General features: G+C 33.6%; 1 protein-coding gene and 1 pseudogene across 3 annotated transcripts in view; both read left to right on the top strand.

Annotated features, from left to right (window-relative positions):
- NAALADL2 (N-acetylated alpha-linked acidic dipeptidase like 2) overlaps positions 1 to 12,277 on the top strand; it is a 902,549-nt gene that overhangs the window by 52,503 nt on the left and 837,769 nt on the right. The gene's annotated exons all lie outside the window — the stretch shown is intronic.
- Positions 1,950 to 8,748, top strand: LOC308506327 (large ribosomal subunit protein uL4-like; annotated as a pseudogene). Its single transcript has 2 exons — positions 1,950 to 1,953; positions 7,794 to 8,748. The product of its transcript is annotated as a large ribosomal subunit protein uL4-like (transcript).

Raw genomic sequence — 12,277 nt, 5'->3', positions numbered from 1 at the left:
CCTCCTTAGGAATAGCAGAACAAATTAGGTGAAGAAAACTTCTGTAAATTGTCAATACATGGATGCCCTGAGGCTGCAAGAGCTAAATGGTTCATTGGAATCCTAGGTAACCCTATAGGGGCAACTCACCTAAAAGATGTATTTGCTGTTGATCTGATCTGTTTCTTGCAAACAGATTTAATGCAAATGGATCAAATCATAGTCACCCGTTTTTTTCTAATTTTGACAGCCTTCCTTCCCCTTGATAATTTTATGCAATTTAATGGCTGTCAATGTTCCTAAAAAAAGGCCCAGGATAGAAAAACACTTAGATACAATAAAATATGATAAGGTTAATTGTTGGCAATGATCTTTTTCATAATCAGCATAAATTTAGAGTTATGTATTGCTATTTCCTTGTTGCTGCTATTCCCTGGCTTCCTTGTGGTGCAGAATCATTAATCTCTTATCACTCCGTTGGCTGGATTATTTATGAAAATATTTGGAATTAGAGACTAATGATTTGTACATGATAATCCAGTCCTTGTGTTTGCTTTCAAATGTTCCAGTATGGTTTGCCATTAAAACATATTGATAGTATCTATCATATTTCATGGTTTCTAAGATGCCTATTTTTGTATATTTTAATATTCCTGAATTTAGTATGCGTCCTCCAATTGATGGTACCTTAAAAATGGCCATTGGTCACTTCTTTACTTTTTAAGTATCTTGTATCTTGTCCTGCATATATGGTAATCGATGATATGATAGACTGGGTGAACTATAGCATTGACTTATTGGTTTGAAAGAGTTTTGGTAAAACTTTCCCCATCAACTATTTTCAACTTGTCTTACCAAGCGGTCCATTACTGCCAAAATATTATTCATTTCTAGATCCATTTCTAGTGAGACCAGCTATCACAGCAGTGTTGTTAATATAAATGTTTTCATCTGCAAGTGTTCTGGTGGATTACTCAGGTATCACAGTATCATTTCTCACTATCTTCCTGTGCAAACGATGGTTAGCAGTAAACAAAATGGGTTCATTCTGAATGTACTAGGGAGGAAAAGCTGTTTGCTAGTAATTTGTGTGTTGTTGATATTGCCTGTGTCTTGTGCCTTGGCATCTGATTAACAAGTAACACTCATGAATAGGACAGCTACCCTGGGATAGAAGCTGAGGCTTGTGGTGAGCTTGCAAAAGCTGTTATCTCCAAACCAAGTCGTTCACTAGTTGTCACCTGGGAAGTCAGTTAAACATTCTCAAACTCATATTCTCATCTGAAAGAGAGGATAATTATTTTACTGATTTGGTTATCATTCAAGTAGTACACCAAAAGAAATAATATAGTATTGTACCATCACTGGTAGTCAATAAATGACCTTTTCCTCTTTTTCTTTTTTTTTCCTCTATACCTACTGATTGAGTTAATTTTTCTTTTGTTCCAAATGGATGGAAAAATACCAAGTATTATGTGTCAGAATTTTGAAATTATTCTTACAATATTAATATTTTATAATATGAAAAAAAGTTATAACTAGGAAATAGATTAGTCTTGCCTAGATTGGAGGTTTAAAGAACCAAAGCAGTTGACTCATAAGTCCTGAGGAAAGGAAAGTTTTAGAATTAGTTTTCAAAATAATTTCAGAATCTTGATAAGCAAGACATTACATATTTCTTATTCAGGGTACACTCTTTCTTGTTTTATGTTTGTTGCATTAAAACTCACATTAGATAGTGGATATTTGTGCCATTTGGAGTGCAAAGGGCACAGACTCAGTGAGTAGATAGATCTAAATCTGTGATATCAGTTTGAATCTCTTTAGCTATGAAACTTTTACTACGTTACTTAACTTTTTTGAGCCACAGTTTTCTATAGGTAAAATTAGGCTAACTATATTGTTGGAAGAATGAAACCTGATAATGTATGTACAATATTAAATATAACCCGTGAGAATAGCTGGTAAATATGGGTAAGTTTTTCTAATATCACAGAAATTTCTTTAGACAGGAAATTTTTTCTCATATAGGTAAAATTCGGTTACAATGAACTTCAAAGGACATTTTAAAATGCAATTTTATTAAAGATGAATTCATTGGAGGATGATTAGGCCAGTTTGCAGAAGTTTGGAAACAAAGCAAGTGACCCAGTCTTTGCAGCTGAGTCAAGGATGTTGAATTCATTAGAGGAATAAAGGTAAACTATCATGCATACATACTCCAACCCTACAATTCTTCACTTTTGGATGTTTTTAATGTATGAGTTTTGATGAAAAAGCTGAGACTTAGTGGAGTTTTATTTTAGTTTTTTTGGAATGTTTGTGATAGGAAAAGATAAATGGAGTTAAGCTTAATTGATGGAGTTAAATAGAAATACAAATGGCTCTGCTATACTTTAACTCTAAAATACCTTTACCAGTTGTTGATAAGTTCTAAGAATTTCAGAAATAGGTCAATATTGATAATATAGTATCTAATTCCTTGCTTATCAATATGTTTTTCAAATGTGAATGGTTTAATTGTAAAGCTTAGATATTTTAAACCAGCGAGATGGATAGAATATGAGTTAGTGTATGTATTGGGGGGTATATTTGGAGGCATTGCAGATATTGTCTTCTGTGCTGTCTTGATAATAAAGCTTTTTCAGGTAATGTTAAGCATTAGGGATTAGTAATTAAGAACCAGGTTCTAGAATTGGAGTAAGGTTCCTATCTCACCCCTATCAATTAACAGAGTTTGCTGTTGGAACATTAGGTAATTTTCTAAACTTTAGTTTTCCCAACTTTAAAGTGGGGACAACTTCATAAAGCTATTGTTAGTGGTAGAGTATATTTTTTGAACCCAAGCATTCTGGTTTCAGAACTCATGCTACTGACTTCTATGTCAGATGTTCAAGTGTATTTTGTTTAAAAAGAATACATTCAGATTATTTTATTAGAATTATAGAAAGGGAAAACAAATAGGGCAATAATTTCAATTGATTAAAAATTAAATCATATTATATAATATATTAACAATGTTAGAAAAAAATGTAACCAAATTATTGGCGTGACCAATGTACAGATCTTATGGTTATAGTACATATTATGTATTAGATGAAATAATTATTAGAGAGGTCGAAAACACCAAATAAGATAGAATCTAACACATAGCGTCTAGTATATTTACCTTTATTAGATATTATATGTGATATTTTTAGCACTCTTTCTGACTGTTTACCGTCCCTGGTACACCTGTGGTAGTAAAGTGTTTTAGGCAATAGTTCTTATTTGAAACTTTACTTGTTACATCCTGGGAGCTCTTTTAAAATTAACAATTTGATTTAATTTTGTTCCAGCAATTACTTCCAATTTTCCAAATGTGTATTATTATTAATCCATAAGAGGAACACAGGAGATAGAATTCTCACATGGTCTATTAAAAAAAGAAAAGTATTTAAATATTCTTCAAATGAATATGCATTCCTAATTCTTAATTTTTTTCCCTCATTTTTTCTTTGTGTTTTTTATTAAAGTTTATTAGGGTGGCAGCTGTTAGTAAAATTACATAGATTTCACGTGTACAATTCTGTAATACATCATCTGTATATCACATTGTGTGTTCACTACCCAGAGTCAGTTCTCTTTCCATCACCATATATTCATTCCTTCATTCCTAATTCTTAACTGGTCATGAATTTAATCAAGAATCCAAGAACATGTTGATGAAAAGAAACAGTGTTAATGGGAACATGTTTACATTATGCTTACTGCATTAAAGTACATTATATATTTTCAGGCAAAAATGTTTCTTAAAAATGCTTGGTCACAACTTTAATAACATTGAACAAATACTTGAAACTTAATATAAATGTAGTGTTAAAAATAGCTTTGGTTGTTTAAGATGTTCTTTAATTGTGGTAACATATGACCCAGAATATATTCCATGGGTTTCATTTCAGTCACTCCAAGATATTATTATTTGTTTACTGGAAGACCTCCAGCACAATAGAAACTTGGTTAGAGACAGTGTATATAACTATCCTGTCCATTACAAGTTGTTTATTGAATATTTGAAAGTCTTTCCTAAATCAAATGAGATTAACTTTTTGGAACTTGTACTTAATGGTTTAATTGAAGGAAAGCTGCAATTTATTTTCACTTTCATTTATTTTAGGTCTATTTATTAATCTGTTTCTCTATCGAACCATCAACTTTAGGGAATTAAAAATAAGGAAAAGCATCAGTTGCTCTCTGGCAACTAAATATATTTGTATGTAACAGACAGTTAAAATAAAGATTCTATCAAAATTTTCTAAGCTCAACTGATAATTTACTTTGTATATTTTAAAATAAAAAAATAAAATTGTGTCAAATGTCTTTACGAATGTTTATATAATTACGTTTATGCTGTAAAATCAATATAATATAAATATGAAATATGCTACTTAAATAAATAGAAAGAAGCATATTTTGAAAGCATCCATTTTGATAATTATTACTATGTAGCATATTTGATTTCATGTTAAAAAATAACATGCAATGATTATGAACGTATAATAATTATCTCTAATCAGAACATTAGCATGTATTTATTCAGAATAGATTACTTGTAATTGGATACAATCATTTTTTAAGTTGAGTCTAGGGAGTCCAGGAGAGTGAGAAGAAGCACACAAGATGTCTTAGAACTGGCATATGATAAATTCTGTTGTGTTCTCTTAGTCAAAGAAAGTCACAAAACCAGGCTTTGTTCAAGGAGTGTGGAATGGACTATTTGATGGGAGTAGCTATAGGGTTGCATTGCAAAGTGTGTGGATAAAGGCAGGGATAAAGGATTGTGGCCATTTTTGCAATATAGTACTTATCTAGCAATTCAATATTATCTCTAGAGGAATATTTGGCAGAAGATACATCCTCAATAAACTTAATTATTACCCCTTAATTGCAGGGGTTTATGATGTCAATATGAGTTCTTGCTTGTGATATTAACTAGATCACTTGGTAAAGCAGATGTCAGCAAGGATTCTCCACTATAAAGTTATTATCTTTCCCTTTTTAATTAGCAAATATCTTCAGGGAAGTACTTTGAGACATGCATCCCCAGGTCCTACTGCCTCAACATCATTCTGCAATAAAAGGAACCCAGATTCCTTGGAAAAGTGGTTGATTCCAAATGGACCAGGTAAATACAAGATGAACCTGAAATATCTTATAGTGAGAAAGTTTAAGAAAGTGAAAAAAAAGATGGGAGTTGTCAAAAAAGGTCAAAAGCCAAATAGAAGAAGCTCCTAATGGCCAAAACAGACACAATTTTAATGCAAAATAAATGATTTTTTACATATTAAACAACAGAATTAAATACACGTACATGAGTCCATACTGATATAAATATGTAATTGAATACATAAGTATTATTCAAGGTGGATGTCTTAGCTTGGACTACTCTAACAAAACAGCATAGATTGGGTGGCTTAAGTAACAGACAGTAATTTCTCATAATTCTGGAGGCTACGGAGTCCAAGATCAAGTGGCCAGCATGGTTGCATTCTGATAAGAGCCCTCTTCTCAGCTTGCAGACAGCTGCCTCCTTGCTATATCCTCACATAAAGGACAGCGACAGCTCTGTGTCTCACTTCTAAATCAGGTTCCTAATCCTCTCATGAAGTCCCCACTCTCATGACCTCATCTAACCCTAATTACTTTCCAAAGTCCCCGCCTCTATATTCTATCACATTGTGGGGTAGAATTTCAACAAATGAATTTTTTGGGAAAGAAATATTTAATCCATATTATCGGAGAAGGTACAGGTATTCCTTACATTGGAATTCCGACTATTGAAAGGAGAGGGATGGGGGAAATAAACAATCACCAATGCTGGCAAACAGCATAGTGATGATTTTTGTCCACCAATGTATATTAAAATTACTGAGCAAAAAATTTGAGGAGAAACAAGATTTGCATAGTATCTTTCATTTATGAAACTAATAAATAATAGTTTTGTAAAACACCAGTGTTTCCGTCTCTATTTATGCAGTTTTCTTACTACATATCCAGATGTCATCATTTTTCAATACCCTATTCTCAAATAATGAGAGAAAATTATTCAAACTTATTTTTGTTTGTTTGTTTGTTTTTGTTTTAATGTAGTCTCTGGCTACATTAAAGGCACAGAAGAATAAAACGACAACAAAAAATCCTTGGTGCTTTCAACAATATGTTCTATAGTTTTATTAGTGTGGCACTGCAGGTGTAAAATACAAAAACCTCAATTTGTGCTATCTTTTGGAAGTTCACCAGTTCAAAAAGGTCCATGCCCTGTTCTCTGGCAGAATGATTATTAGGAAAACACATGTTGTAATGATATTCATAAATCTAACCAGGTGCACGTGGGATGGAAGCATGGGACTAGATTTGTAAAAACAGTATAAACAAAGAAAAATACATAATGACATCTTGTTTTAGAATATTCTATGCTTTGTTACAGTTTTTTTTTGGATAGAGGAGGTAGACATATCGTAAAAATTCAAAGAATGTAGCCATCATCATAATTTTCCATGTGTTTTTTCCTTTATTTATTTTTTATAGGATTAAGGGAATGTAAATGCAATTAAAGAGGAAAGACTCAGAAATATAAGTTAAAACTTTGACTGACAAAATGTGAGAATTTGAATGATGCTCGAAGTTATTCAGTTCACAAAATTAATTTAACAGATGTGACAGTTATAGCACAGAGGTTAAGGAATTTATAAGATTTGCTATGGTCTCACTCTTTATTGAAATTTGTAGTGATCTACTCCTGATGAAAGGAGTTTGACTTGTTTAGAAGGAATGCATACCTTTATTTCCAGAATCAATTATTAGCAAACAGAAATTAACAAGTAAACTAATAATAGTTTTTTAACAGCTGATTTTAATGTTTAGCTCATCAGATTTTAAGGCATAGTTAAAGTATTCATAGCTTACTATAAAATTATAATTATAAAAAGGGTTAGAAATAAGTAGCTGTGGGGAAAACATATTTTATTGGTGAGTGTTGCGGTTTGGAATAATAATGCTTAAGTATGAATGTCATTATCTGTGATACTCTTTTATTCACAGATGATTCATTGATTATTTCACAGGTATAACAGAAAACGAAATTTATAAGGTCACTGTCCATCCAGAACGTACAGTCAAGTGGAGTAAAATTAATAAGAGACAGACCATTAAATATTTAGTTTTATTTATTTTTAAAAGGTATTATATGGGAGATACGCATCTCTTAGGAGATGATATTTAAGCTGAGATTGACTGAAAAAATAAAGGAATAAGACATGGGAAGCTTGAGTCAGAGTATCCCAATGAGGGCAGCGGCTTATACTGAGGCACTAAGACTGGAAAGAGGGTGGAGCATAGGAACATGAAGAGCAGAGGGGAGAGGGATTTGTGTAGGTCAAGTTAGAAGAGTTTGGATTTTAAGTGTAATTGGAAATCACTGAAGGATTTTAGTGAGAGGAGTTTTATTCATGTTTTTAAATAATTATTCTTGCTGCCATATTGGGGGTGATGATGAATGACACAGCTAGTAAATGTGCTCTGATATATATTCTCCACCTTTTTACTTTTTCTATCTTTATTATCCTTCTTCTCTTCTAAAAATTGTAGAATTATGCTTATAGAATTGTGATTGAAGAATTGTATGGCTTTAGATCATTCTTTTGAGTACATAGCATTTATATATATATATATATATATATATATATATATATATATATATATATATATATATATATATAGTGTGTGTACACATACGTGATACTTGATCATAGAAATATATATCATATATATCATAGATTATTCTAAAAATAAAGGAGGCCACATATTTGCACCAACCGAAACCTGGAGCCATTGGCACCACAGAGTAAACATGACACAGAAGCTCTATGCTGTCTGCTCTGCCCTGACTCCCTCAGCCTTACCAGTGCTGGTCATATCTGAAGGACATCATATTGAGGAAGTTTCTGAACATCTTTTGGTGGTTGAAGATAAAGTTGAAGGCTACAAGAAGACCAAAGAGGCTGTTTTGCTTAAGATGCATAAGGCCTGGAATGATACCAGAAAGGTCTATGCCTTTCAGCAAGTGAGAGCTGGCAAGAGCAAAATGGGAAACCATCATCGTATCCCGCACGGTGGACCTTGCATCATCTATGATGAGGACAATGGCATCATCAAAGCCTTCAGAAACATCCCAGGAATCCTTTGCTTAATGTAAGTACACAGAGCGTTTTGAAATGTGCTCCTGGTGGGCTGTTTCTACATTTGGGCTGAATGGGCTTTCTGCAAGTTAGATGGCGTGTATGGCAGTTGGCATAAAGTTTCCTCCCTGAAGAGTAACTACAACCTTCCCATGCACAAGATGCTCAATGCAGACCTCTGCAGAATCTTGAAAAGCCCAGAAATCCAAAGAGTCCTCCGAGCACCACACAAGAAGATCCATTTTAGAATTCTGAAGAATCCACTGAAAAACCTGAGAAACATGTTGAAGCTAAACCCACATTCAAAGACTGTGATCGGGATCACAATTCTTCACCAGGCCAAGAATCGGAAGTTCTGGTTGGATAAAACAGCGGCAGTGCTAGAAGCCAAATCTGATGAGAAGGGGTTGCAGGCAAGAATCCACTGGTAAGAAGAAAGGAAAGAAGGCTGTTGGCATTGTGAAGCAGAAGAAGCCTTTGGTGGGACAAAAGGGCTGCAGCTACCAAGAAACCAACAGCTGAGATGAAGCCTTCAGAGAAGAAACCCACATAGAAGAAAAGACCATGGCGTAAAGTGAAAGTTGTTTATTCTGTAACGGTCAAATCACTTTGGACAGTTAATTGTGAATAAAAACCTCATCAAAGAGGCAGTGAGGAAAAACAAAAAACATCTGTATATTATATATCTAGTATAGCTACATACATGGACTGCAACTAACTTAGAGTGATTTGAGTAATTCTGAATTAAGTAGAATTACTTTTAATCGAACGAAATACCAGACATGGTGTTGTGTTATTACTGAAAGATAGTTCTTTCCTCACTGTTTGAAGGGGACATAATTTTCCACAAATGAGGTGTACTTTTCCATTAAATAAGTATTTTGGGAGCTCAATCAATTAAAGTACATTTGTTGACTATAAGGCCATGCCTGTATACCACCTAAAACCGTGTAATGATCAACTAATAATCACTGCCCAATCCCCTGTTTGGGAAATACTCTGTAGTTGATAAAATGATGATTCATGTAAAATAATATACAGTACGATGAAGAATAGAAATTAAATCCTGGGTTCTAGGACCTGATTCCTGATTCTAACAACTTAGGAACTTTATAACCCTGAGCAAGCCACAGTCTCCCTGTCTCACTTTTGCACATGTAAAATGAGAAGAATACTATAAGTGCCTATATCATAAGTTTATTATGAGGAGTAAATGTGTTGAATTGTGTAAAGCAGTTCGATTAATTTCTGGTACTCAGGTAAAGGTCCTGTAACATTTGCTGTTATAATTAAGGACTTACTTGGTTTTGTGAAATGGAGAGTATACAGAGTGACTTATTATAAGAATTCAGGGAAAAGAAACAAATCACCAGAGAACATCCTCATGGCAGTACTAGAATGTTAACCATCTCTATAAGGGTGGATAGATAAGATTCAAGTTTGCTAGGTAATAACAGCAAAGATCAAGAGGTGGAGATTTAGAAAGTTTTGAGACTCAATGAAATTGTTAATTCGAATTAAGTGGAAGATTCTTGCAAGTGTATAGTGAAAGAAGAGGTATGGAAAGCACGTTGACTTGATCCTAAGTTTCAAGGAACTGAAACCTGAACAAATCACTTGCCTGTGAGATAAGGTGACTTCTGCATCTACTCTGTTATCTACTTTCACCTTCAATTTTGTAATTCAAAAGTTTAGAGTTATTTTATCATGTACAAATGATTAAGTAAACTCCAATAACTTCATTTTTAATGTATTTTTTTAATATTTAAAATCAATTCAGTGGTGACAGAGTTTTGTATTAAGATGAATTTTTCTTCCGGTGTTTTAAACATGTTCACCACTGTCAAAGTTTCACAATATATTGGAATCTTTAAAGACATACAATGATTTTTGTAATTTCGACCCCGGCTGGAGGCAAGCAGTGCAACTTCCAGTGTCTCTCACCAGAAATGCAGAGTTTATCGTTTCATTGCCATCTCCATAGGAGTTACTGCATTACCAGTTAGGGTCTATCTAACAGTGTATCATTAACCAGGCACCTTCAGATCATCAAACGAAAGAAACTGCTGAAGCTGAGTTAGATGCCCTCACTCTAATAATGAACATAGTGACACTATACAAAATCAAGACAGTGGCAACGGCACAGAAAGCCCAGGCTAATTTTCTGTATTTCCAAACATTAGACTATTGACTTTATTTGTTCCTCCTGCCTTAATCGTCAGTATCTTTTCAGGTGGGAACCATTGACTAAGAAAAACATGTGCAGAGGTGATATAAATTAAGTCAACTGAAATTCAATGATATTGAAATGAACAGTCGTTGGGCATTATTACTTCAGTTCTCTTTGCTGAGCTCCCCCTTAGCTTCTGATTTATTTAATCCCGCTGGATACCGAAGTGTCTTTCATACCCTGTTGGCATGGTTTGTAAGCAAGAAAACACTGTGGAGTTCTCTATTTTTGATGAATGTTGCATGTACTTTAACACTGTGTAAAATTCCCAAGATTTAATTTTGTGACTCTGACTTATAGTGCTGTATTCAAGAACACCTTTAGAGTAATGTGTTACTTAGAAAGCATTAGTTCAAAATTTATAATAGGAAAGATTATCTGCCTGGTGGCCGGATTGAACCTTGGTGCCTTTTTGTTCTTCTATTTAACGGTACTTCTTTTGAATAATAAAGTAGCTTTTCTTTGAAGAAGAAATTATTTGGAATTTTAGTTTTCTAAAATCAGCTCTTTTCTCCCATGGCGTGGAAACACTTTTCCTTTCAAATCCTTCATAATTGAGTTTTTTTTTTTTTTTTCTCTACTTGGAGTTATTCTTTCTTTCATGTTACAAACAGGTCTTCCAGTTTCTTCTGGGAATTTCTTCATGATCTTGTGAGCATTCAATTATTAAACAGATCAGATTATTGAAAAGATGAGTCATATTTACACATTGTAGATCCTGACACAGTTCATTTTTATAGGTTTTCTGCCAACTATAGAGTTCTTTTTCTCAGCTTCATCACAGAGTTTTTTTTTTTTTTCTTTCTTTTTTCTTTCTTCCGGTAAAGTCATTCATATAATAAATCCTTAGGGGTGTGGGTGGGAAACCATTAGAATAGTCCACTTAAAATTTTGACTGTTTGTTGTGTATCTCCTCTAAATAGACAACCATTTTGCCCCAGGAATAACTGATGTTATTCAAAGTTATCTGCTATAGGATATCCAGATATTTATGCTAGGGTATCTTTAATTTTTAAAGGGAAATGAACTCTCATATTCGATGAATATGTTTTCTTTCAGTGATAAATGCACTGAATTGATATAGTGTCCCTATTTTGATCTATACTTTGTTGAAAAGCATCTGGGCTTGGGAACTAGATAGAACTGGGTGCTTTCATTTCAAAGGTTTTGTAGGCTTGACCATAATTTTAACCTCTTTACACTTCTAATGCATGTAAGATCAGGCAAATTTCTTCACCATTCTAAATCTCAGCTTCCTAATCCTTGAAATCATGATAAATATGCATTACAGATGAAACCGGAATTAAGCCATTATCTTAACCAAATGAGTCTTAAATTACTTAGTATTGTGTCTGATACAAAAGCTGCAACAAACAATTATCATCCATTCTCTTTTTCAGCAAATATGTATTTAGTTCTACTACTACTTCTATTTTGAGTACTCTTACTACTGACAACAACAATAATCCGCCTCCTAATTTTGCACCTACAGTAGAATTTCTTATTTCTCAGCCTTTACCGTGCAATTGGATCTCTTGGGAGTTTGTTTGCTTCACACACACACACACACACACACACACACACACACACACGGAGTATAACGATAACGGAAGATGAAAAAAAGTCACATTTGACTTCTGCGGTTATAAGAGATGCTCAGAGTGGTTACCATCAGCGTCCAAACATTTCTGATTCTGATTACAGTGAACTACTGCTTGAGCAATGTTGATCAAAGTGTCCAAATTATACATTTTTTGGCACCCCGATATATCTATATATGGAGAGAGAGAGAGAGAGAGAGAGAGAGAGAGAGAGAGAGAGAGAGAGAGAGATTGATTTCATAACAAAGTTT

This window comes from Rhinolophus hipposideros (assembly GCF_964194185.1).
Source record: "Rhinolophus hipposideros genome assembly, chromosome: 2".
In the NCBI taxonomy this organism is placed as follows: domain Eukaryota; kingdom Metazoa; phylum Chordata; class Mammalia; order Chiroptera; family Rhinolophidae; genus Rhinolophus; species Rhinolophus hipposideros.
The sequence above is the reverse complement of the archived record's forward strand: the minus strand, read 5'-3'. Positions and strand labels throughout refer to the sequence as shown.